Source organism: Triticum aestivum, chromosome 4D, assembly GCF_018294505.1.
Source record: "Triticum aestivum cultivar Chinese Spring chromosome 4D, IWGSC CS RefSeq v2.1, whole genome shotgun sequence".
NCBI classification, from domain to species: Eukaryota; Viridiplantae; Streptophyta; class Magnoliopsida; order Poales; family Poaceae; genus Triticum; species Triticum aestivum.
The window spans coordinates 263,243,916-263,270,357 of NC_057805.1; the positions used below are offsets into that span (position 1 = coordinate 263,243,916).

General features: G+C 47.0%; 1 long non-coding RNA gene across 11 annotated transcripts; it reads right to left on the reverse strand.

The window, feature by feature from the left end:
• Window positions 1-16,356: 16,356 nt before the first annotated feature.
• LOC123097424 (uncharacterized) lies at window positions 16,357-21,266 on the reverse strand. Of its 11 annotated transcripts, none has more exons than XR_006447176.1 (8): window positions 20,460-21,265; window positions 20,154-20,194; window positions 19,646-19,968; window positions 19,297-19,552; window positions 18,528-18,660; window positions 18,297-18,412; window positions 16,903-17,371; window positions 16,357-16,794 (listed from the first exon to the last, which is right to left on the reverse strand). It is a non-coding gene; the product is annotated as an uncharacterized lncRNA (long non-coding RNA). The 11 variants fall into 11 exon arrangements; XR_006447179.1 differs by lacking the exon at window positions 16,357-16,794 and adding an exon at window positions 18,767-18,875 and having other exon boundaries at window positions 17,021-17,371; window positions 20,460-21,266; XR_006447174.1 differs by lacking the exon at window positions 16,357-16,794 and adding an exon at window positions 18,767-18,889 and having other exon boundaries at window positions 17,021-17,371; window positions 20,460-21,266.
• Window positions 21,267-26,442: the final 5,176 nt, after the last annotated feature.

Here is a 26,442-nt window from a genome sequence, read left to right on the forward strand (position 1 = left end):
ATGGTCATGATCTCGTACCTCAGGTGGTGGTGCAGCCCTACCGTTGCGATGATATGCATGAGGACGACCTAGTGGTGGGGGTGCTGGTGGTTGCACATAGTTCTGATTTTGATCAACCTCATCCTCGTAATGGTTCTCCACCTCTGCAGTAGCAGCAGGAGCTATAGAAGCATTAACAACAGTAGTAGTGGCACCAGAAGTTTGTCCTGGCTCAAGAGGAACACGTTGCGCTCGCCCTACTGGATCGTGACATGGAGGCGGTTGTTGTTGTTGTTGTTGTTGCAATGGTGCAGCAGATGTGGGTTGTGGTTGTGGTAGACGCGCGAGTACTTGATCGAACTTGGTGTCTAACTTGGTGTCAATTGTCTACTCGATATCATCAATCTTCTCCAGGGCGTTTCCAAAGCTGGCCATCAAGTCTTCCACCTGTTGACCAAACATTTGCTAAAATTTATCATGAAGGTCCTTCTTCGTCATGTTCTCCCAGTCAATCTCATCCGCTTGTGGTCCTGCCATGGTTAGCAACAAGAGAAACACACAAAATCATGATCCTACAGACTACTAGAAAGAGGTGATGGTGGGGTGTCACCAAACTGTCAACCAAATCTCAAATTCTTACCAGTTCTAACCCAGTAGCAGGTGGTGACCGGCAACTGTTATAGTCAAAACTCTCAAAGCATGGACAAAGCGATTGCTAGGTGGTGTCAAACGCACGATGTAGATCTATGTGGAGTTGGGAAGGCTTATGATATGGTAGCAAAAATGTCAGAAATAATCAATTCAGAGATGCAAAGTTGAATAAACGCTCAACAATGGTACTGTGCTTGTCCTAGGCTAGACCGTGCTAGAGATGCGAGCCTAGTACACTAAAAAATTCACGGCGCTGCACGGAAACAAGGGAAAAGCACACTCAGAAAAAAAAATTGCTCTTTTTTTGCGCTCTTTTTTTGCTCCTTTTTTTTGCCGAAAATCACTATAAGGACGAGTGTCTCAAAACTCTTCCCAAGTCAAAATAATAGGATATACATGAATTTTTTTGACTATTTTTCAGAAATCAGGGCAGCGATGACCAAAAAGTGAGATAAAAAATCAGTATGATGGCACGTGTCTCAAAAGACTGAGAAAATCCTAAAAACAGGATAGGGAAAAATATTTTGTTGATTTCAATGATGTTTTGACTTGGGAGTGTTGGTTTGATGATGTTTTGTTGATTTTAATCCATGGATTCATTGTGTTACTAGTCGATCTATCTTTCCCCCAAGTTTCCCCACTTTTCATCCATGAAATCTCTCCAATTTTGCCCCCAAAATCGAGTTCCTTGAGTTCATCCTCGGACATGGAGCCCTGACATCCGACCCGTGGCCCCGGACATTCTGCCCGTAGGCCCGAACAACCGGCTCCTGGAACGCAAATCGCGCTCGGTTCTGGACATCAGGTCCCGGATTTCCGGCCTCGACCCTGGATGTCCGGTCCCTGGCATTTTAGCCTTCGGTGTTTCACTGTTTTGACCATAACTAATTCATCCTAAGTGCGATTTTGACGTTCTTTAGCTCGTTTTGAAGCTATTGACATCCCCCATAACATAAAAATACTTCCAACATCATTTGACTCCATCAAAAAAATTCGTACTTTGGCACCTTTGCCTAGGCCTTCCATCATAACATCCGCATTGCCACCACCGACTTCCGCAACCTAACCCATTTTATTCCCCATTGTATTTGAGGTTGTTTGAGTTGTGATTCGAGTCTCCTAAGGTGTTTCGGCTACTTAGGGACAGTTGCTTCTTCATTAACCACCACCATAACTTTCGCATAGGCTTGCCCACCATACACTTCCTCCACCCCAACTTAACCCAATTTTGTTTGTGTTTTGAGTTGTGTCTCCTAAGGTGTTTCGGCTACTCAGGACCGTGTTTTCAACTCAGACACCTTGTATATCCCATCATACCCTTCCGCCACCTTAACCCATTTTGACCGGGTTTCCACCAATACTTCCGCAACCACCACCGCCTTTCCGCTACCACCATTTGACATTTGCCTTTGGAGATTTTGAGTTTGCGGTTTTTCCATTTCTTAGGGTATTTCAGCTAACTAGAAATGGTTTGACATCGACAACACTGCCGCTCAACTTTGTCAAGGATTCAACATCGACCACCTTCACCATTTTGACACCCTAACCGTAAGCTGGATGGTAACCTCGATATCACCTTGGTATTGTGGTATCCCATCATTTTACATTCATTGTTGCCATAGTATTGATAACCCCTAGCCCATTTTGCATCACTTGCCAATCGAGACTAGCCATTGAGTATTGTTGGCAATGTTACTTGTACACATTAGTGATCATCGACCCGCCCTTCCATTGCATACATACCATATCATTTTGGTATCATCATCTTCGTATCATCATATCATCTCTTATGTCACAAGATTGTTCCCACATATACAATATTGCCATCTTGGTTTGTGCATTTCGCATTGTGGCCAAAAAAAGAATAAGCTTTTAAGCAAAGAGAGAAAAGAGAGCTTGTAAGGAATAGCCATAGCACCATACCACATTGCACATTAAGATTGTCATATCCGATCATCTTCAGAATATCATCGGGAACATCATATATAGATAGCATACTTGGGATAGAAAGTCGTTGCATTTTTGCTTAGAAGGTTGTTCACAAGTCTCGTCTCCGCCTATTGTGCAATCGTGCTAGCGTCTCTAGAGTTGTGCAACAAGAGAATTTTCCGTGGATTCCACATTATGAGCTCATTCCTTGGTTGCACGGCCCCATCTATCTATCCTTGTGTGTGGTTCCGTGTACCATTGATTGCTATTGGTCAACTTGTTTCACTTGTGAATTTGTTAATCTCTTTCAACATTATTGACTCTTGCTAACAATTGCATCAAATTTTTGGACCGCTATCCTCTCCAAGCTACTCCATAAGCCTTACTTGTGTAGGTGTGAGAATTGACGAGAATTGGTACCAATTCTTCTATTTCCTTGTTACATTATTGAGTGATCATTGATCCATCTTCAACATTGGATAAGATACATTTGGTCTAATTCTTCTCTTTCTCACCCTCACATTTGCTCGAGTCTTGTGATGGATAGGGAAAGCATTTCATGTCCGATCTTCGATGACAAAGACGCGCGAACTACTACATCACCAAAATGTCCATCTTCGATCTACAGCGATAAGGTGCATAGTCAAGATTGCGAGAGTGCATCGACAACCTCGCCATCGACATACGACACTCCAAAGCACATACAAGAGACTACTTTGTGTCATGGGAAAACACGGCCACCTATGGGGCCTTCGACCCCTTGTAGTTCTGCAGGGGGAAGAGCACATTGCACAAAGAGCGGAGGGCGCAGAGCAGCACAGCTGCGATCATGCAGGCAGTTTTACCCAGGTTCAGGCCGCCGCGAGGCATAAAACCCTACTCCTGCTTTGGTGGATTGATGAGGGGACCATGGTGGAGACGCAACACTCTAGCCCGGCCAGGTTGCCTCAGGGCGAGAGAAGCTACACGCGTATGAGAGTACAAGGGTCTAAGTTCTTTCTAAGTTTGCCACGCCCCTCCTTTTATAGATCAAGGGGTCACCGCAATGGAAAATCAGTCATTGCGTACTGATTAGATAGCAAATAGTACTATCATACCTAACACTATAGACAGGACAAGGTGCATTAAATGCACCGCTTAGTGTCACATCGTAGCGCAGCCCGGCAAGCCTTGTCGGGTCGTTTGGGCACCTTCTCGCCTGCCTGTGTGAGACATCTGTGGACGGGTCTCATTTGGAGGCGATTTCCTTCGGAAGTGGCTGCCACGTGCCAAATAAAAGCCACATAGTCACTTGGGGGTCGACACCGCACCGCCCGGTGACTTACATTGTGAGGTGGAGCGGTGGAGTCTTGGCGGGGTAGTCCTCCCTCATCGTGCCCGGCATGTCTGTCGGGACATTCTTGAGACTTGTCTTCGGGGCAACCTCGACCTCGCCAGGCTTGCCTGCCCGGTAAGGGAGGTTTTTCCTTAGTGGTGTCTTGCTCCTTTAGCTTGGTCTTGGTCTTCTTGATCCGCCCCTTGATTTCTCAAAGGTCTGATCTCTTCTGCTTGGTCTAGTCTTGGACATTGCAATCTTGCTCTTAAACCTGTGTACAGTCTGGGCAACAGACCTTGGGGTTTCACTGGTGCGCGTTGGTCCTAAATAAATGGTTTTTTACCCCTTTCCGCGACGGCATTTGGAACCGTCGCCAAGTGAGTGTGGGCGATAGGGGGGTCCTTCCCACACGACCTAGAAACTGTCGGGGATATGCCCTCCTGGCATACACGTTCGGCAAAATGAGGTCGTGTGCGACCGGCGAGCGCTCAAATACGGAAATACGTACAGTAGAGCCAAAAAATACAATTATACGGCAAAATTGTTTCCGATCGCAAGTACATCCCACACAGTCAGTCCCCGCTAAACGTTTCCATTCGTATGCACATCGCACACAGTCGCTCCAAGGAAAACGTTTCCGTGCACAGGTACATCACACACAATTTTTCCCGTTAAATCGTTTGCGTTATTGAATGTATCACACACGATCCGTTGAAGAAACTGTGTTGCAAAGGATGTCCATCACACACAGTTTTTATGTGATAAACGTTTGCGCAAGGTGGCCTAATGCAAACAGTTTTCAAGAGAAAGTCGTGTGTGATTGTTCATTGATCCAACACGGTTCATTCCTAGAAACTATGTGCGTTGCCTGAGGTCATTGGCCACGTTATTTTTTCAACAACCGTTTGCAATAGCAAAACACAATTAGCAGGCTAATTCGCCATTAGCAGGCTAATTATCCAATTATTCATAATCTATTTATTAATCTAATTGACATTTCATATTAAGCACGCAATATATTTCATTTTCCATATTAAGGAAGCAGAATTTCACAATTGAAATACATCAGAGTACAACATGATATAGCTTCAGCACTCAGCTACCCCATTACACAACTTCACCAGTAGCAAGTTCCACATGCAACATGTAGAACCTTTCGAAATTAGCATCATAGACGGTATATAGACAGATGCATCTCATCTGGAAGACTACTAAAGCGGAAGGCGAATATTGAGCCTTCATTCATGTTGAAGGTCTTTTCAACTTTACACCAGTGCCTGTGGGTGATTGGTCGTCTGTCCTTCGTCCTCATCAGTAACACTTCAATATTGAACCGTGGGTGTTGTATGAAAACCTTCCTCGCCTCCTGACCATAGAGGTGGTTTGAGAGGTAATCATCAATGAACTGCTTTGGAATGGCCTGAAAACAAGGATGTGCATAAATATCTTCTCTATATTGAAAATGGGGCAAAGGAATAAAAAAAGGCAAGGTACAATAGTTAGTACCATCTTGTAGTGAATTGATGTCTTCTTCATTGTGCAGACAAAGATCTTGTTGTTTTTTGTCGCTAATTTCTTTATCCTAACAATCTTTCTGAGTTTATTGATTTGATTGATATTCATGGACAACTCATTTCCCCATATGCAAAAAGGGTCGAACAGTGGGTCAAAACCTCTGACAGCAGGACCTACATGTGCAAGACCAAATTGTTAAAAACCAAAATATTAGAATGGTTCCTGCAATTGCATGATCATGTGCTATTAGACAACGGACCATGCACGTGCTAACCTCGATTGTAAACCTTAGTGCTTCCCATTGTTTCCCTGCAACACATATAAGGTAGTTAGTCATCAGGTTAAGTAAGGGTTCGCATGCTATCAGTAAAATATGTTGATGAAAAATAAGCACATTGCAAATTCATCAAATTAATTGAAGCCACACGAAAGACCCGTTTATCCAAACCAATCATGATTAATAACTAGGAAATATAGCACTTGTATATGTTTCTCATGTATTAAGTGCAGCCAAATTCGATTTATTCCTCACATGCACAACAATACAAAATTCTACCCACAATAATTGGACATCGCATTGCAGAATTGAACCAAGCAGTTAACTAAACACCACAACAAATGAACCAAACATTAACTAAGCACCACATTGCACAATATGACATACTCCTAATAGAAGATCAGAGAGTTAACCAAACAGTTAACTATAGCCAACTATAGCAATTGTATTACAGCCAAATTCAATTTATTCCTCACATGGTGTACAATAACAGAATGCACCCACAATTTTGTAAAGAAATATTCGATTTATTTCTCACATGGAAGACAATACAAAATTGCAGCCTGAAGAATTGAACATCACATTTGCAGAATTGAACCAAACAGTTAACTGAAGACGACAACTAATTAACAAAACAGTTAATAAGTGAGCACCACACTGCATGACATATAGAACATATACACTAGAGCAACAGATTGCATGGTGAAATTAGATAGCACAATTCACTAGAATTTGTGAAGGAAAGGCAGGAGCAGCACACACAACGGGTAAACCGAGCATGCTTAACAGGCGTAGCTAGCAATTGGCAAGGTGCTCCTTCAAGATCTGGGGGTCGGCACGAATGGCAGCCATCGCGACCTCATCCGCGCGTGCGGCCGTGATTTGCTTCTCCGCTACCAAATTCTCCTTGAGTTCTGGCTATACTGCGTGCACCATGGCTTAGGCCGACGCTTATTTGGTGGAGGGGTCGGTGATTTGGGTGGAAGGTGTCGCGCTCGCACCGGCGGTCAGGGCATGTGGGATTTGGAAGGAGGAGGAGGATGGGAGTCGGGTGTGGATTACCTGCCTGGATAGAGGAGGCCGAGCAGCGTGAAGGAGGGTCGCCGGCGAGGAGGCGGCGGCGCTGCAAGCAAGGAGTGAAGGTTTCAACATGGAAAGGGAGGCGGAAAGAGGGGAAATGTGGCTTCTGGTAAGGGGGAGGGGCGGGGAGGTAGATATTTCTGCGGAAGCCGAAAATTTGGAATCGCTTCAGCCAAAAAACCGGCGCGCAAAGTGTCATCAGACACGGTCCCTTATTCAGAACTGTGCACGATATGTGGACATCACAAATGATTCAGATAGCTTAACCCGTGTGTGATGAGTTTGAACATCAAAAGTTTTGGTTCAAATTTCCATGGTTACAGTGGTCATCCACGTCATTGCATAATTTGGGTACACAAAGGAGACTACAGCACAACCACACTTCTTAATCGAGCAAGTTCAGCAATTAAACAGAGCTAACTAACCTAAACATTACTCTAACAAATTAAAGACCCACGCTTTTAATTAAACAAAACAAAGAGCACTACTACGGCTGGTGCTCGTCGATCTCCGCCGCCGCCTCCATGTCCAGCTCGCGCCCGACGGTCTCCTGGGAAGGGGCTCCATGGCATCCATCGCACCATACTCGGCAAGCATCTCGTCGTCCGCGTCCACCATCTCTTTGGAAAAGGCCGCCACTTGCTAGGCGTGGGCGGACGCGATCTGGGCTTGGACGGGCTCCGTCGTCGCAAGGTATGCGGCGGAGGAACGGGCGGCTGCTCGAACGCTATCGGCGATTGCCAGCTCCTCGGCCGTGGGTTGCCGACCATTGTCAGAGAAGCTTCGCTCGATTTGTGCGGTGACCGCCAGGAGCTAGGCGTGGGCGGCCTCGACATGGTCGTGGGCGACCTCCGTCAGGGCTAAGGCCGCCGCTGCGGAACGAACAGCTGTTGTGCCGCTCTCGCCAGTTGCTATCCCCGAGGCAGATGTTGCTGCCGCCACCTGAGAAGCAACAGCGGCCGTTTGGGCTGCCTTTGTCGCCCGGTCGCAAATTGCGGCCGCGCTCATGCACCTTATTAGCACGCACATGGCGGCTGCGGCCGCGCTCTCGTCGGAGTGGGCCACCGAAGTTGCCCTCACGACGAGGGTCCACGTGCCCATCTTTCACCAGCGACGATTGAACAGTGAAATGATATTTGGGGAGCGAGCTAGTGTGCTTGAGACGCCGGCTATGGATTGTAGCCGACGCACCTTCTCGTGTAAGCCATAGGCATACTATACACCAACGGTGCTCCAAGATATTTTGTACTACATCTCACACGATTGCTGATAATAAAGTGTGTGCGATCTACTTGATTTTTCATCTTGATTTGAATTACATAATGGGGTCACAGCGGCAATGGACGGTGTTTGAATTGCTAGACCTTTTATCTGGAGTGAACATGCAACTATATGTGTGTCGTAAAAGAAATGGAATTATTCAGGGTTCGTTTGAACATTTTATACATTAAATTGGTTTTCTAGCCATTTCAGGTGAACAATTCAAATTTGAACTACATGCACATGCTCCAGTGCATATAAATTGGTTGAAAAATCAAATCTGTGTCCTTGGGTGCATGCTTAGGTCCCATGCAAGAAATGGGAATGAATTTCAAACACCACGGCACCGTTGATTGCTCGCAAAATATTGAGATGCCTGGTTTTTAAATTCTAGTAAACCCAAAACTCGTCTAAAATTCATGAAACTTCGAATGCTATCATGGAGCGGCATCAGCATGCCGTGGTACAAATTTTGTCCCATTTGGGGCTGGTTTGGGTATATGCTTCTCACAAACCGGAGCTTCTCACAACAAGCATGATGGTTTTCGGTAGAGAACGTCCCACCTTTGGGGACGAAACGATATCCATTGCCTCTTATTGCTTTCAAATTTTTTTCTCATGTCAACATAGAACAACAAGAGTGTTGTTTGAATTTTTGTGATTTTTCGGGGTTCGTTTGGACATTTTTATGCATTAACTTGGTTTTCTAGCCATTTCAGGTGAACAATTCAAATTTGAACTACATGCACATGCTTCAGTGCATATAAATTGGTTGAAAAATCAAATATGTGTCCTTAGGTGCATGCTTAGGTCCCATGCAAGAAATGGGAATGAATTTCAAACACCGGGGCACCGTTGATTGCCGGCAAAACATTGGGATGCCTGATTTTTAAATTCTAGTAAATCTAAAACTTGTCTGAAATTCATGAAACTTGGCATGCTATCATGGAGCGGCATCAACATGTCATGGTACAAATTTTGTCCCATTTGGGGCAGGTTTCGGTATATGCTTCTCACAAACCGGAGCTTCTCACAACATGCATGATGGTTTTTGGTAGGGAACGTCCCACCTTTGGAGACGAAACGATATCCATTGCCTCTTATTGCTTTCAAATTTTTTTCTCGTGTCAACATAGAACAATAGGAGTGTTGCGTGAATTTTTGTGATTTTTCGGGGTTCGTTTGGACATTTTAATGCATTAACTGAGTTTTTAATGCATTTATGTGCATAATTCAAATTTGAACTACATGCACATGCTTCAGTGCATATAAATTGGTTAAAAAATCAAATATGTGTCCTTGGATGCATGCTTAGGTCCCATGCAAGAAATGGGAATGAATTTCAAACACCAGGCCACCGTTGATTGCCGGCAAAACATTGAGATGCCTGGTTTTAAATTCTAGTAAATCCAAAACTCGTCTGAAATTCATGAAACTTGGCATGCTATCATGGAGCGGCATCAACATGCCGTGGTACAAATTTTGTCCCATTTGGGGCAGGTTTGGGTATATGCTTCTCACAACAAGCATGATGGTTTTCGGTAGGGAAACGTCCCACCTTTGGGGACGAAACGATATCCATTGCCTCTTATTGCTTTCAATTTTTTCTCGTGTCAGCATAGAACAACATGAGTGTTGTGTGAATTTTTGTGATTTTTCGGGGTTCGTTTGGACATTTTTATGCATGAACTGGGTTTTCAATGCATTTCTGTCCATAATTCAAATTTGAACTACATGCACATGCTCCAGTGCATATAAATTGGTTGAAAAATCAAGTATGTGTCCTTGGGTGCATGCTTAGTTCCCATGAAAGAAATGGGAATGAATTTCTAACACCAGGGCACCGTTGATTGCCGGCAAAACATTGAGATGCCTGGTTTTCTAATTCTAGTAAAATCTAAAATTCTGTTAACCATTCACTTGACGCCACGTGTCTTGGTTTTAATGGCTGTAGGAGGTGCCGTGCGGACAGCTGCTTGACCTTGACTGAACGGGAGGCGTGCGAGCGCCATCCGATGCGCAGGCTGACCGAGAGGCGTGCAAGCTGTACTTGAGTGCGCAGGCTCACCGGGAAGTGTGCGAGCTGTACGCTGCGGAGGCTCACTGGGAAGTGAGCCCTTTGACTTCCATGGCCGCCCGCCTTGCTCGCATCCTCTTCATTAATGGTGTCCAAGCCGCAGTTTAATTCGCTTTTTAAATATAAAACACTCATCGCAAACGTTTTAGTTAGAACACCCGTATGCAAACCGACAGCTTCCCCAAGAAGCCGAGAGAAAATGTGCCGAGCAGGATTTCTCCAGCTTTTGATCGCAAACGTTTTAGATAGAATACCCGTATGCAAAGTGAGAGCAGTGCAAGATTTGTGCATCCCTTCAACGCAAACGGTTGCTTTGGATGACCTGTGTACAACCACGTAAAAACAATTTGGTAAGATTTATCAATCCTTGTAACACTGCGATTTGTCAAAATATGAAGCTAAAAATCTCTAGCAGTATCTAATTTTTGTAACTAAAATTCAGTAATTAAGCATAGATTTCATTCATACATTAAGCAGTCGTTCGTAATTAATACAAATAGTTCAACTCGACAGCTGAACTGACCAAACTTTTCCCCAATTGTTGCCAACCACGTACTGGAATAGCTAGTTCAACTATATATACTAGCTAATTTTAAGTATGTTTTACAGTTCCACCACATCTATAGTCAGATGAACTGAACAAAATAGCCCCTAAATAATAATAATACTACTGCGGAGGGGCTTTGTACTACTTCCGGCTGCCTCTCCTCTACCGAGCGCGCTCAGTAAGAGGCGGAGGAGGAGGAGCCTACCGACAAGCTGGGCAACCGCAATGTGGTGCCTGCCGGTAATGCAGCTTCAGCGACGCTCGCCTCGAACGCCCTCTGCCGCTCCAGACGACCCCTCTCGAAGGGGTGGTTCTCCTCGTAGATCTCCTGATTCCTTGCCTCTGAGGCAGCGTGTGCCGCAGCTACTGTGGCGGTAAGGCTCTTTGCATGCTCGACAAGGTGCTCCTCCTCCTCCCGTAGGAACTCGGTGTAGCGCGCAAGGTCGCTGTCGCATGTGCGGGCATCCATCTCCGCCTCCCGCCTTCGGGCGGCAGTGGCAGAGCGGGTGATGATCCCGGCGGTCGATGGTGGGCTGGCGGCCACGACAGCCGACGGCGGGGTGGTGGCCACGACCACCACCTCCCGCCTTCGGGCCGCGGTGGCAGGGGGGGTGATGGCCACAGTGGCCGGCAGTGGGGTGGCGGCCATGACGGCCATCTCCCGCCTTCGGGCAGCGGGGGCGGAGCTGGCGATGGCCCTGGCTTTCAACGGTGGTGTTGCGGCAACGGCGGCCGGCTACAGCTGCCGACGGGCACCGGCGGCGGAGCGTGTGGTGGGTGTTCTGCGCACACCCAACAGGGACGCCACGCGCACTACACTACACCGGGGACTGCGCCACCGCCGCGGTGTAGCCTCTCAGCTGGAGCTGTCCTCTGATGACGGCGGAGTGGCTGAGCGACGATGACAGACCGGTGCCATTGGCGAATGTGGGAGAAGCAGACGAGATAAGCTACAGGGATGGAGGGGAAAATGTGACGCAGGACTCGCCCGCCGTGAGGGTTTTTATAGCAGGCCGGTAAGCATTGGGATTTTGGGGGATTTCACCGAGTCGGGCGGGAAGCTTGCGCGGGAACCTGCGAGGTTGCATGGGAACAGGCTCACCGACGATTCATTGGCGCCACAGTTTGGCAAAAAGAACGCCTCCGAGCGCTGCACAAGCTTGCGCTGTAAATCGTTTGCGGCAGCGGGGTGACAAGACGTGCGAGAGGAGGACGAAAGGCCACGTACACATATGGTTAATAAAAAACATTTGCGATTTAATTACCTACTATACCACCGTCCTGGTTTATAAGTATGATTTAACTAATAAAATACCGCCAAAGATTATATAGTTGGATTTGTGTTTGAACATAGTTTCCAATTATATAATTTTTAAAACATGCATTAACGTTTTGTTGGTTAAATTTGAGGGCAAAGTATGGCACGGAATATAAAGCAGACTATAGACTAGACGGAGGTGGTACCACACGGCCGCTCTCTACGCAGCGGCGCAACTGTCGGTCGACTTGTAGGCGACCATTTCCTGCGTGTTCAACTGCTCTATGCGTGTGGTTACTTGCGGTTCAGGCGGCCACGGCGCGCTCTGCTCTCGCGTCCCTCTGGGTGCTCCGCCCTCTCCCTCCACACGCGCTACCAGTGTTTTGGGCCGGCGCACGATCACGCACGTTCGTGTGCAAGCGGTTGCGTCGGGCGTTGCGCGACGATGCAGTTACCCGCTGCAAAAACTGCCATGCGGACAAGCCGAGAATCCACGCTGCCCGGCCCCCTTTTATTCCTGCGGCCATTTACCTTCATCTCTCGTCTCACACGACACAATAAGCACACCCACGAGGACACATACAGAGAGGACATCCAGCGGTTCCAATGGCGCTCCCCGTGGCTCCAATGGCGCCCCAGCGGCCGACGACGACAACGGCGGGCAGTTCATCACGCATCACGTAGTGGACACCCACGTGAGGGGGAAGGCCCTCTCGGTGATGTACACAAACGATCCGGTCTCGGTGGAGAGCTCCATCCAAACTATGGAGCAGTTCCTTGCCGAGGACAAGTACCTAGTGGTCGGCTTCGACCTCGAGTACACCATCGGTCGTGTCGGGCACGATCAGAAGGTTGCCGTCGCCCAGTTGTGCGCGCGACATGACGTCCTCGTCTACCACTTCCACCTTGCCACAAGGCCTTGTGAGCATTTCTCCAGCTTTATCAACAACTCCGACTATAGTTTCGCTACAGTGAACACCACCAACGATCTAAAAGAGCTCAAGGTTTCAGACTTGAAATGCCCGAATCTTGTCAACATCCAGCACCACTACAAGGTCTGGGGCAGCGACGAAAGCAAACTGAGCTCCCTGGTTGACCTCGCCTCGGCCATCATCGACCCCTACTACGCGAAGATGAAGCAAGAGAGCAATAAGGAGAAGAACGCCTGGCACAGTGTGTGGCATAAGAGACTGGATGAACAACATGTCAAGTATGCGGCCATGGACGCATACACAAGCTACGAGACGTACAGGCGGATCGTTGACATGAGGAACTGTCTTCTTCCTGACCCAGACGAGGGATTGAGCCAGGAGCGTCACAAGAAGTAGATGACTAGATGATCGTTTCTCCTATTTTAGAATGCATGCAATTGTTTATTGAGGTGTGTGCGAATGATCTGTATAGTCACTTTTGTAATTGGATGTTTATTTAAGTTATATATATATACATGTTATTCTACTGTAGACAAAGCAATTCACACACCTTATTAGCAGCAATCATATGTGTTATTATTGGTCTTCGCACACATTTCAGATTACGGACATGTTTGCCGCGTATCACACACATCTTGTTCAGTTGAACCGTTTCCATTGTGTTGCCCAATCACACACAGTTCATCCCAGTGAACCGTATGATGTATATCGCACACACCTTCATCTGACTGCCCGTTTCTTTTGTGCCTCCTCATCCCAAACAGTTAATTGAGCTGAACCGTATGCCCTGCATCGCACGCGCAACTATATTCTGAACCGTGTTTGATGCATCTGTCATCGCAAACGTTTTGCACCTTTTTTGTACACCACCGTTTGTGATTATTGCATCGCACACAGTTTTGTCGAAAGGTCTCTGATCGTAGTGTCGCGTTAGCGGCATCCTGCAGTAGTGTTTGTTGCACCTACAGGAGCTCCCGGGCCTAGCCTGAACGCGCTGCCGGGCGTCGTCGGGGTAGGCCCTGTCCCGTACACATGCGAGAGGGTGGTGGTAGCTTGTCCTTTGATATCTTCTTTGCTTCTTCATTAATCTGAGCTTGGATCAGTTTCCAGCTTTCCCGAGCGCCGTGTAGGACGTCGTGGGGGAGATAATGAGCCACGATCCATGGGAGACTCACGACCCACGTTCACGGGGCGTAACTGCCATCCCATTATCTTCCCCGCTCGTGGTGCCTCTACCATGTGTGTTGCATGCATTACGCAGGGTTGGTGGAGGATGCAGAGGGCACGGCAATGAGCGTCGTGGCAGAAAATCAGACGTCGTGCATTGTTGCAGGGGGCGGCCTTGATTCCTTGAGCCGTTGATGGTGAGGGGGAGCCGGACTAGAGGAGCGGGGCGGCTACCTCCATGGAAAAGAGCTAGCCCCCTGCCTCACTCGCCTATAAAAAGGGATGCGGGGCAGAGTGCTCTCCACACATCTCACTGCTTCCTTTCCCTTAGCAGTTCTTGCCCACCATGGTGAGAGGCCGAGGGCGTGGCGCTATTCCTGTGGTGGCGACGACAACTTCTGCTCGACAACGTCTCCTTCCTCCCTCGAAAGACACGGGGGCGGAGCCCACCATGAGAGGAGGTGGGAGGGGGAGAGGTCGCGGCAGTCATGGCGTTCGAGGTCAAGGAGGACGAGGGGGCGCCCTGGTCGCCCCTCCGCCGATCTCGCAACCTCCATTGGAGGGCACGTCAAAGACCACACTGGAGTTCATCAGCAGACTGCACAGATCCCTGCTCGGTCGTCTCCACCTCCCTGCTCCATTCACGAGGGTGATGGAGCTCGAACAGCCGCGTGCATTGAAGTTGGACATGAGGGGTTGTTGTAATGGCAACATGCAGGTGGATGTGTTCTTCCCTGCCCCTCATGTCATGTTCTTCCGACGCGGCTGGAGGACCTTTGCTCGCGCCCATAGCTTGTGGGAGGGGCATGTCCTCCATTTTAAATTAATGGAGGCCAATTTGCTCTCCATCAAGATCTTTGGGTGCTCGGGTACTTGCTTAGGTACTTGCTTAGGGTGCTGCGTGGAGAGCTCGACCGACGACAAAAGCTTCTCCTCGAGCGATAGCAACGCGGAGGACAGTGATGGCAATGACGACAGTGCCTACAAGGAAGACTCCGGCTCCGACTCCGGCTGAACACCTGTCGCACCATCACTGTCAGCTGGCGGCACCACCATCTGCACTTGCATCTCCTCTCCGGCAAGGTGATTTGCCGTGGAGTTGGAATGAGAGGTGTGGATGGTGCCTCCGGTTCCTCCAGTAGCCTTCCAGTTGGACCCTGGCATGCTTCCTCGTGTTCTCCAGCTTTGTTCGCCCAACCGCGTCCTGCTGGCCCTGGTGGCAGTGGCCAGGGGGCCGTCTCCGCCGCTCTCTTCACCATCACCTTCACCCGCACCCTCTCGCTCTTGTCAGGCTCCTCGCCAAGGGGCCTGACGGGGTCAGGCTGGGTTTCTGCCCAGGCGCTCCTTTTGCCCTCTTCACCTCCCACCGCAGTGCCTAGGAGGAGAGGGACAAGAAAGGGCACTTCAACTTTTTTCAGTCTAAAATATGTAGGCACTTGCCAAACTTTAGTCTAAATTATGTAATCTTCTTTACCCATGTTTGTGTTCTGTATCAGCATATTAATGAAAAAGACATGCCATGCTGGGTACTTGTGCATGTATCATATCCATGCAGAGGTGAAATGCCTCTATACACTAGTAGACTGCCCATGCGTTTCCATGGGCTTTCTGAATTTTGTACTGGTTGTATGTCAAATTTTATACAAATAGAAAAGATGGATAATAACAAAAGAAAAAACAATTGAAATCTACTTCACTTGAAAAAGTAATTCGACTATATACATAGAAAGATTATCATATCTGATGCATGAAATAAAGAAGCTGGTACGCTAACATTGAACTCTTTATTGTGCACTCCATTTAATATGATCATAACACTAGAATTCCTTTTTTTAATTTATGCTTAATATCAATTTTTTCAAGAAAGCATGTGCATTTTTATTATCCATTAATTAAAAACAACACATGGAGGATTTTCGTTCCCTTTAATGTTCGAAAACAATTATTCCAACATGTTACAACCAAAAACTTCATTGCAATATGCCATTTGCTGGCAAACTATTACATATGAATTTAGGCATTTGAAACCATACAATTTACCATTTATAAACTAATGAAGCAAAACACATCCGCAAGAAGATGCTACTCGCACCTATCTTTGCGGAGGTAGATATATCAATCTTTGACATTTACTATTTAAATTTGTATTGACATCTATTTTTATTTTTATAATAATTTTCCAGTTTTATTTGAGTTATGTAACTTCATATTTGGTGTATTGCCTCAAAAGGATTTTTACATAAGGCTCAAAAAGAAATGTGTGTGTTGTAATATGAACTATGACATAAAAGGGAAGCGAGCAACCTCCTATCAAAAAACCAACAGGAGAGAAACCCTGATTAGATATACTCAGACATTAACATCAAATATAAGGGTGAAAGGGTGAATAACATGCATCATCGATTGTGAATTACAAGGCTAAAACTTGCCCAGAGAATATTGGCACAAAAGTCTAATACACGGTAGGATTGAGGTCTATAATATTAGTCTTACTGATTGTTCATTATTCTATTTGCAACGGAGGAAGAGAGAGAGAGAGTCAGATACCCAAATTGTCTCCATATGTCTGGCTATCAGAAAACCCAGACCATATGTGAGGACGCCTCCGGATAGCACACCACATTAGGCCGGAAAAAACACAGTTATTTAAAATATTGCAAGGCATCCAGAAGATATTAACATTGTGAATTGCTACGCGCTTAAATGCATAATACAATCAACTAACAAGTTACCAGCATGCTTCTCATTTTGAGCCAGTCCACCTATTGAGGACTTCTTGATTAATACCTACAATCGTTCCAGATAGCCTGCAAAACAATATTTAAAAGTCAGTAAATACTATAAAAATAATAACTTCAGTTGAGTTGGAAAGCTTAAATTAAAAAACAATAAATATATGCAGGGTTATTTCATACTGCTATTTGAATGAGCACCAATAGCCTCCTTGTCGGTGTCATAATATATCATCCAAAATCATACTGGGGCAACCTTATACAACTTAAGATTGTCACAGATGTGAAAAACACTTCCATGTTGAAAGGAATCCATGCTTAGGCAGGAACAATATAACAGAAAAATATTGCGGACCAAATTGTTCATGGAACTTTGCAGTGTGATATAGGCTACAAATGGGTATGATAGGCAACTAAGACTACCAAATTTCCATTGTACCATAATGTCTAGCCCAAGAATTTTGCACCACATCTTATTTGGCACTACATCAACATTTAGCACGACAGCAACGACCACATAACATCTTCATCACTGGTGAGTGATCTGATCTTGTCTCTTCATCACTGGTAAACGACCACACCACATCTTCATCACTGGTGAACGACCACATAACGTCTTCGTCATTGGTGAGCGATCTGATCTTGTCTCTTCCTACCCGTGAAAACACAAATATTAAATTCTATTGCACAAATATATTCATAACATGTAAATAAGAGGGAAAAGAAATATGGCAATTTAATGATCGCCTAGCAAGTTGGCAGCATCCCAAGTAATGATCAATTTTAGACATAATCTTTAACTACAAGAATGAGTTCACTACATTCATCATTGAGACAGGACTTTCAACACCTGGGTGCCCCTACACCTCCATGAACTGTAAATTCAAAACAATTTGAAAAAAAAAATTCTGAAACTTTGGGACATCAAACATTCGATATTTTTACGAAGTTTCAGCCACAACAAACATTCAAGGAGCACTCACCTAAAAAACAAAATCACAGTTTAAAGTTTATGTGCACTTTTGAGCAGTGTTTTCTTTGGCGAGGGCTCCTCAAATTTTATTTATGGCTGAAACTTTGCAAGAACATCAAAAGTTTAATCATATTTAATCCCCCAAAGTTTCAGATTTGTCTATTTTTTCAATTTGTTTTGAATTTACTGTTCATGAGGGTGGGGCACCCGGGAGCTGTCACACCTTTCTCCTCATCATTTCTTTTTTCTGGGCATTTTTTACCCGATGTAAGAGATAATACAAGGACACACTTAAAGTATGCTAAAGCGGTGTAGTGCCAACAGGCATGGATAGTTATGCAAGTACAAACTCATGTTCTGGGCATTTTTTACCATGAACGATAAATGGAACGACCAATAGTAAGCAGATTAGGAAAATTATGCATCTTTCTTTGTCCATAATAAGTAATGTCTCTTCTGCCAAGTCAGTTAATTGTGTAACTATATCATTCGGCCACAACTCTGTCCACCTGGGGGGGTGTGCTAGCATTAGAAGCATGTATCTAAACTCTGATTACCAGCACGTACAATGATTATCACTAATGCTGGTGCGAAGAGAACTCACCTGCGGTGAGAAACTGAAGAAGTGTTGGCTGCGGGTTGAAGGAGCTCGAAGCGGTTGGTATCACTGAACATGTTGTGTTTCAGAACGACCCCTAGAAAACTTTACAAAGGGTGTTTCTGTCCACCGACATAAATCAAGAGATAAAGTTGTGATCGAGCGGCAAGCCTGATAAGCCACTCCAAACCAATCAAAAAAGAGATCAATCTATGACTTGTTGAGTAATTAACAAACCTGGTGTTGTTCTCTTCTATCCATGGTCCGCCCGCTCCCCACCCAGGTTCTCCCTCGTGCCCTGTCTGTCCGCTCCTAGCTTACTCCCAGCTCTTTGTTGCCAACTTATTTAGCTTTGTCCGCTCGGTACCAACTGCACATCAAAGAATAGCAGATTAGTACGTCGACAGGGATAGAAAAAATTATGAAACTCACAAAAATTGGACTTTGCAATTATCAACAAACACTAATCTAAATACCTTGTAAATCTCACGTAGTGCACGGGTTCTCTGAATATCATTGTGTTACAATTTTTTTTCCTTTCTAAGTGTACTACCAGGTGCAGAATCCATTGACCACCATGATCCTCTATCACATTAAAACTGATGTACATCATCAGATTAGAGTCTCTATTCCCGTTGATAAATTATGTAACACTCTGAAACACAAAAATATTACTATCCCTATGTCAAGTGAGTAAAGAAAGAACAATTTATCTTCATACTCCCATATTTATGAAAAATATTCAGTCAACAAGAACATGCATACTTGCCCACTTCATTGCAAGCTAGCTCAAGTATGCAGCAAGGTTAATTATTAATTAATGTAAAATATGTCTGCCACTTAACAAAATTTAGAACGAAATGGACAACTACGAAGAAGGCAAGAAGCCAAAATATTTTGTGCCTTTTTGGTTTTCATTACATGATACGGGCAGAGTATGATACTTATCTGAATTACATGAAGGCACAAGAAAAGCTAGTGAAGAATGAAGAAACTTTAATCTAACCTCGTTCAATCTGGTGTATTTTCTTGAGCACACGTGCTAGTGTCTTTGCTCTTCTTCTTGGACTCGTCAACTTTGTATGCATGGGGTGCTGGCAAGCTCTCTAAGGAGGACAGTAGCTCTCATCCATGACCGCCTTGATGTCGTTGGTGAAGTAGCGGGGTGATATCGTGGAATTTCTTGGCTGCTTGTGTGGGTGACCTCAGGGCGTCGCTTGTGGGAGGTCACAGAGGTGCGCGTGATGTCGGTGAAGGTGGCTCTAAAGAACAAGCATTCAACATACAATTAAAAACTGCACATACAGATTATACATGCCCTCCATATGCCACAGTTCAGATTATACATGTCTTACCTACATCTCAATACTCAACATAATATTGGTCGTTTTCTAAAAAAATATAATGTTTTTGCTCAGATTGTCCTCCTTGCCTTCTATAATTTTTATGTTCGTGTACGCTACACTATTTCCTGCTTAAAAAAACAGTTACTGATCAGTGTAAATGGATAACATAGCGAGGACAAAAAAATGACCTGTACAAACTCCTAGCCACATTTCCCCTGAACTCATCTCCATCGGTGACCAAGTACGAGTGAAAAATCGCCTGCTCCCTAGCCTGTCAACCACTCTAGGTGTAAATAGAACAACCGCCAGTCGTTGCCTCCGAGTCCCCTATCCTGCACACAACATGCAGAGCACTTAGAAATACCACATGATTTAGAGAACATGTACAAGACTGAGAGAACTACCACATGATCCAGAGAAAAACCATCGCGTTCCTCTCGCACCGTCCGCACACAACAAGCATGATTCAAAAATTAAGAAAGAACCAACTTTGGGGAAATAGTACCATGAGTTTTACCTCCTGAGTTATGATACCTACAAGAATCCATGTCATGGCACCTGCAGTTCCAACCCAATGAGACGGAATTAAACACCGAGAGTGAAAATAATAGCCAGGTTAAAAAGTTAAGAGGTACTGAACAATTAATTACACTTGGGGCCCAAGTTGTGCATTATTTTCAGTTTAGATGCATGATGGAGGGCAGTAGATAAATGGTGCATTATAAACAAACGCTTTAGAAACATATGCACTCCTGAATCGTGTTATCTCCAAGTGCATGACTTTCAAGTAGTATGCATACGTGTGGGGTAATGAAAGAACCACCTTCAGTCATCCTTCCTGTAGAGACAGATCTTTCATAGGCCAGAAAAAAACTGTCCTTGCTGCAAATTTCCATCGATCATCCATGGATAAAATGTCTCACGGCACAGCTAGATAGATTCATTCATTGATCAGTAAATCCAGTGAAACAGGGACATAGCAGACCATCACCACATGCCCAAATCCTAGAAATTTCCATGTCCAACATAGAACCTAGCATGGCTTGATGGCCATGGCATGGACACAAAGAGCACAAGAGAAAGCACAGGACAGGAAGGCAGTGCTTTACCTACAACCGCAGAGTCAGAGAAGAAGCTGTAGTGTCAGACTAAGCGGAGTCGCATAATGGAGAATCGAGAGCAGGGAACTTGGGGACGAGGAGAGGCACATCTAGGGTTCGCCAATCGTCAACGCTCCAACTCGGGGGAGAAGATGGGCGTAACGGGATTCCCAAGGCAGGTGCACTCACCGTGCTGCGGCGAATTTGGTGAGGTACTGGATCTGGACTCCCTCCGGCCCGGCAGTGTGGCGTCCGAGGGTACCCACCACATGGTCGCGTCGTAGTGGTCGACCACACGGCTGCATGAGGACCTTCTCCGCCGACGCCCCCTCCTTCATGGGTGGAACACGGCAAATGAAGGAAATTCTAAACAAGGTGGGGGCTTTGTCTTCGGCGGCGGCGCGGATCCAGTAGCCGCTTCGTTGACGAGAACGCGTGCGTCACGGACATGGCGGCGGAGCGGAAGATGGGGCCGGTGCCGCATGGCCAGAAGATAGGGAGAGAGAGCAGTCACATCGGGGGGTGAATCAAGAGAGGAGGGTGTACGGTTTTTTTGTTTTGCAGCGAGAGAGGTGGAAGGTGAGACAAAAACCGGACGAAAAAAACAGCGGGAAAGAATTAACCGAGTGAGGCGAGACTGCCAACTCAGATATTAGGAGTAGAGATTCAAGTAAACAAGTTTTACCTGGCAAGCAATCCTGCTGATACCCTCAATTTGTTGCCGTGGGGCTAGGCCTGCCGGGCACTAAACCACAAAGAGGTTCCAGCCCCCGCCGAACCTTTTTAGTCAAAGGCCACTGCGACCACCCTGACCGAAGCACGAGTCAAAGGGTAGGAGTACCTATGGTTCGAAGGTGGCGTAGTTTTCATATGCACAAGTTTTCACTTTATAGAACATGTATGGATAAGAAGGGGCTTATCGGTTTGGCTTGCCGGGGACCGCTATGTAGGCTTGTCTTCGTTTCTTCTCTTCCGGACCAAGTCTGCGGCAAGAATCCTGCAGCTTAGTGCAGATGAAAATAGAGCTACATGCAAGCTTATCTACATGATCATGCTATGCTCATGACACTACTGCAGGATGCTGCTAACGCGACACTATGATCAGAGACCCTTCGACGAAACTGTGTGCGATGCCATAATTGCAAACGCTGGTGTAAAAAAACAGTCAAAAAAGATGCAAAACATTTGCGATGGAGAATGCATCAAACACGGTTCATATTTTAGTTGCGTGTGCGATGCAGGGCATACTGTTCAGCTCAATTAACTGTTTGCAATGAGGAGGAACAAAAGAAATGGCTGCTAGATGAAGGTGTGTGCGATATACAGCATACGGTTCACTCGGATGAACTGTTTGTGATTAGGCAACACAAAAGAAACGGTCAGCCAAATCAAGGTGTGTGCGATATACGGCATGCGGTTCACTCGGATGAACTGTTTGCGTTGAGACATGAGAACAGAAACGATTCAACTTAACAAGATGTGTGTGACACGCGGCAAACATGTATGTAGAAAACGTGTGCGAAGACCTATAACAACACAGACGATTACTGCTAACAAGTCGTGTGTGTTTTGAGCAAACGATTGCTGCTACACAATTGTGAGTGAATGACGAAAACATCACCGACAGGTTCCATTGTTTAGTCCATGTGCAATGTGATTTTCTTTGTCCGCACAACATCTACGCTCTGTCTACAGAGCATCAACATATATACTTAAAAAAGATAGCATTGCATAACCAAATTAAGCATACAGTTACACAAGTGACTACAAACATAACATTTCCACACACCAAAGTAAGCAATCACATGCATACTAAAGTAGGAGAAATGAGGATCTATATTGTTGCGAGGACGCTTGCCATTGCTCTACTTCCGGCTGGATCCCTGGCCGTTTTGGGGAGGCACTTCCTCATGTCAATGATCCTCCTGTACATGTCGTAGCTCGTGTATGCCTCCTTGGTTGCGTACACGACGTGAGCTTTGTTGAGTTTCTCCATCCAGGCCGAGTGCCAGACACGCTTGTCCTTGTTGCATGAATCCTCCATGTCTCTGCAGTAGGGGTCGATGATGGCCTCGGCGAGGTGAACCAGTGAGTCCTTCTCATGCTCCTTGCTGCCCCAGATCTTGTATTGGCCCTAGATGTCGACAAGATTCTGGCAGGCGATACCCGAATTCTCGAGCGCCTTTACATCGTTGGTGATGTCCACCGTAGCGAACATGTAGTGGGGGCTGTTGACAAACCTAGTGAAACGCTCGCAAGGCCTTGTGGCCAGGAAGTAGTGGTAGACGAGGATGTGGTGGTGCACGCACATCTGGGCGATGGCGACCTTGGGACGAGACCCGACACGAGCGCGGGTGTACTCAGGGTCGAACCCGACCACCTTGTACTTCTCCTCGGCAAGCAACAGCTCCATGATGTGGATGGAGTGCTCCACCCAGACCGGGTCATTGGTGTACACCACCGAGAGGTCCATGAACCATCTGTGGGTGTCCACCACGGCACGCATGGTGAACTGCTGCTCGTCGTCGGCAGCCGCTCGGAGCGCCATTGGAGCCGCGCAGGAACCCTCTAAGAATTTCTCGTGGTGGGTGTGCTTCTTGCAACGGCGGGGCGCGATCGAAAGGTTGAAGAGACACAAGGGTTAAATGGCCGCTGTAATAAATGGGGGCCGGCCGGCCTGTAATCGTCACGTCTTGTCACAACGTTCATAGCGGAGGATTTTAGTTCACGCTTGACAACACCGCACCGCACGCGAGGGCTCGAAGAGGCGCCAAATGTATCGTCAGTGAGCCTGTTCCCGCGCTACCGTGCTGTTTACCGCGCAAGCTTCCCGCCCAGCTAGTTTGGCCACGCGTCGGCTAGAAGAGGGACAAATCGTGGGCGTTTATTGGCAAAAAGCTTTGTAAAAATGAAGTGTGTGGAATGACTTCGGTCATAAGTTTACCCTTGGGTTATGAGATCAAAGTTACACAGAAGGTTGATGATGGACACTCGAGTGCGATAATTAATTATGCGCTCTACAATGCACACGGCGGAAGAAACCAACTGTATGCAATAATGTCGAAGATCGCAGTCAAGTTAGCTATACAGATCGTGTGCTATGAGATCGACAAGGTAAACAGATTCGAGAATGGTTAATAAAATCTAAGACCATTGCATATTAAGGTCAAAATAGTGTGTCGGGAAAAATATACAGGGGCAGACATTTTCCCCTGACTCGTGCACGGACAAGCCAAGGACGAGACAGAGATTGAAGAGCCAAGAGATTTGAAGAACCCAACAGGCAGCTCAAAGGAATCAAGATCAAACCCGAGGAGCAAGACACCGGCAAGAGAAGGGCCTCCCTTGCCAGGCAGAGGAGCCCGACAAGGGGCAAGGCCACCACCAGAAGCAAGCAACCAAGGATCCCCGGCAGAGCCTATCGGGGCTCGCGGGGCCTGAACCACCCCGTCAACAACTCAGGCACGACCCACGTCGTCAATCAGTGCGGTGTCAAGCCACAAGATGATTAAGTGGCAGCCATTCGCCACATGGCAGCTATTTCCTACAGGAGAAACCCACAGATGACACCCGTCCTGCGACGTGTCAAGGGAACAGGCGTGGAGCTGGCAAGATAACCCGGCAGGCCTTGCCGGGCAACCAGTGATGTGACACTAAGCGGCGCATTTAATGCACCCTGTCAGCCCGCAGAGTTAGGTATTATAGCACTGTTTGCTATCATATTAGTGGATAATGACCACTTTGCCACTGTGGTGACCCCTTAATCTATAAAAGGAGGCCCATGGCACTCGTAGGAGGGGTTAGATGGTTGGAAAGTTGATGAACTCAAGCCACCATACGCGCGTAGTCGCAACGGCCCCAAGGCAAACCTTGTCGGGCAAGTGTACTGCACACCACCACACTCATTCCACCATCAATCCACCAAAGCAGGAGTAGGGTCTTACGCCTCGCGGCGGCCCGAACCTGGGTAAATTGCTTGTGTGCTCTCTGTCGTGCTGCCGTGCGCTGGTCTGCTCTTTGTGCAACACGACGTCCCCCTGCCGATCCAGCAAGGGGCCACCCGGTCCCATAGGTGGCCGCGGATATCCCGCGACTTCTTTGGCGCGCCAGGTAGGGGGCTTGCTTGCGCGAACCTGAAAGCATGCGTAGCGCGTCATCTTCATCACCATCCTAGTCTCTGATGGCACCATCGACCATGGCGCCTGCGGAGGCGCAGAAGCGGAGCGGGGGAAGATCCACTCTCGCGCCGTGTTGTCGCTCTCCAAGATTTGTCGTAGCAACAGTCACGACTAGGACCATGGTTGATAACGCTGGATTTACCCCAGCGGTTTATATGGCATCATCGCCATCCGAACGCTGTCCGGACGAAGGGGCACAAGGCATGCGGGCGCGAGCTCATTCCTTCCTGTCCCTTCACCTCGTCAGCAGTCGAGTTGCTTTAGCCTCAGCATCATCGATGTCGACGATTACCATGCGACGCTTGGTCCAGCATTTTCCCCGTCGTGGGTAATCCTGAGTAGAATGTTGGTATGAGTCCACCGGAAGATGCCCCGGCAAGCACACTTCGGCGAGGCTGCCAACACTGGCATAGCCCATGCGACGGCAGCCGCTGCACTGACTCGAGGGGGAGGGGAAGCAAAAATGAAGGACATCAGAGAAGCCCGACGCCATGCCCCTATGCCTGCTAGCTACAACAAACACATGCCGACCCTTGCCAGGAGCAAGGGAATCACATGATTGCCTTCTACTTCTCCAGGCACCGTGGACGCGTCGAACGCGCGCGGCCTGGCAGACGAAAAAGAAGCTCGAAACGAAAGCTAAGACCATGGTGACACTCCTTGTTGATGCGTTTTTAGATACTTGCCGTCGTTTATCCCTTGGCTCTAGTGAGTGTTCGTAATGTGAAAGCCGTCATGCGGTGGAACCTTAGCTAGTTTCTTTGATCGCACCATCGTCCTGCCAGAGCCACGCTCGCAGGACGAGAGGCTGCATCGAGAGCTACCTAGGAAAAACCTGCCGAGACGCATCCACGCAAAGATGACTATTAAGGGCCGGACCCTTACGACAATCGCGGCAATATGATATCGGGAGGCATCCATTGCATACATAGGAATTGATCATACGAACACAAACATATAGAGTTCAATGGGATAAACGCTCATTTAAAGATTCAGCAAGGAATATCAGTTTCACACAAACGCTAGTAGTAAAATGACTAAACACAAATACGCATCATGATTCACTACAGGACTAGGTGCGATAGCTTAAACGCGAACAACCCTGTTGGCGCGGGGAGCATCCTTCTCTTTAGCGGCGGCCACGTTAGCACCAGCCGGCGGCTTCTTGAAACCATCATCAATATTGAGCTCTAGGTGGCGGCAGGCAATGTTGATCAAGACCATGAAGAGGGCATCGCGAGCGAGCCTCTGGGACTCGGTCGCAAAGCGCTCCGCCCTCCCCTCTTCATGCACCTTCAGCTTGTCGATCAACTCGTTGAAGAAGATCCCTAGCTTGACACTAGGGACCTCCTGCTCGCTGGCTGAGTAGACTGGGCCGCCCATGCCCATCGCCGCAGCTTGGGCGCTAAGACGTTCTGCAATGTCAATCAAGCTCTTGATCGAGAGATTGCTCATATCGACCCGATTCTTCAGCCTGTCCTCTGCATCTTGCCGGAGACGCTTGGCGTCTTCCAAATCCTAAAACAAC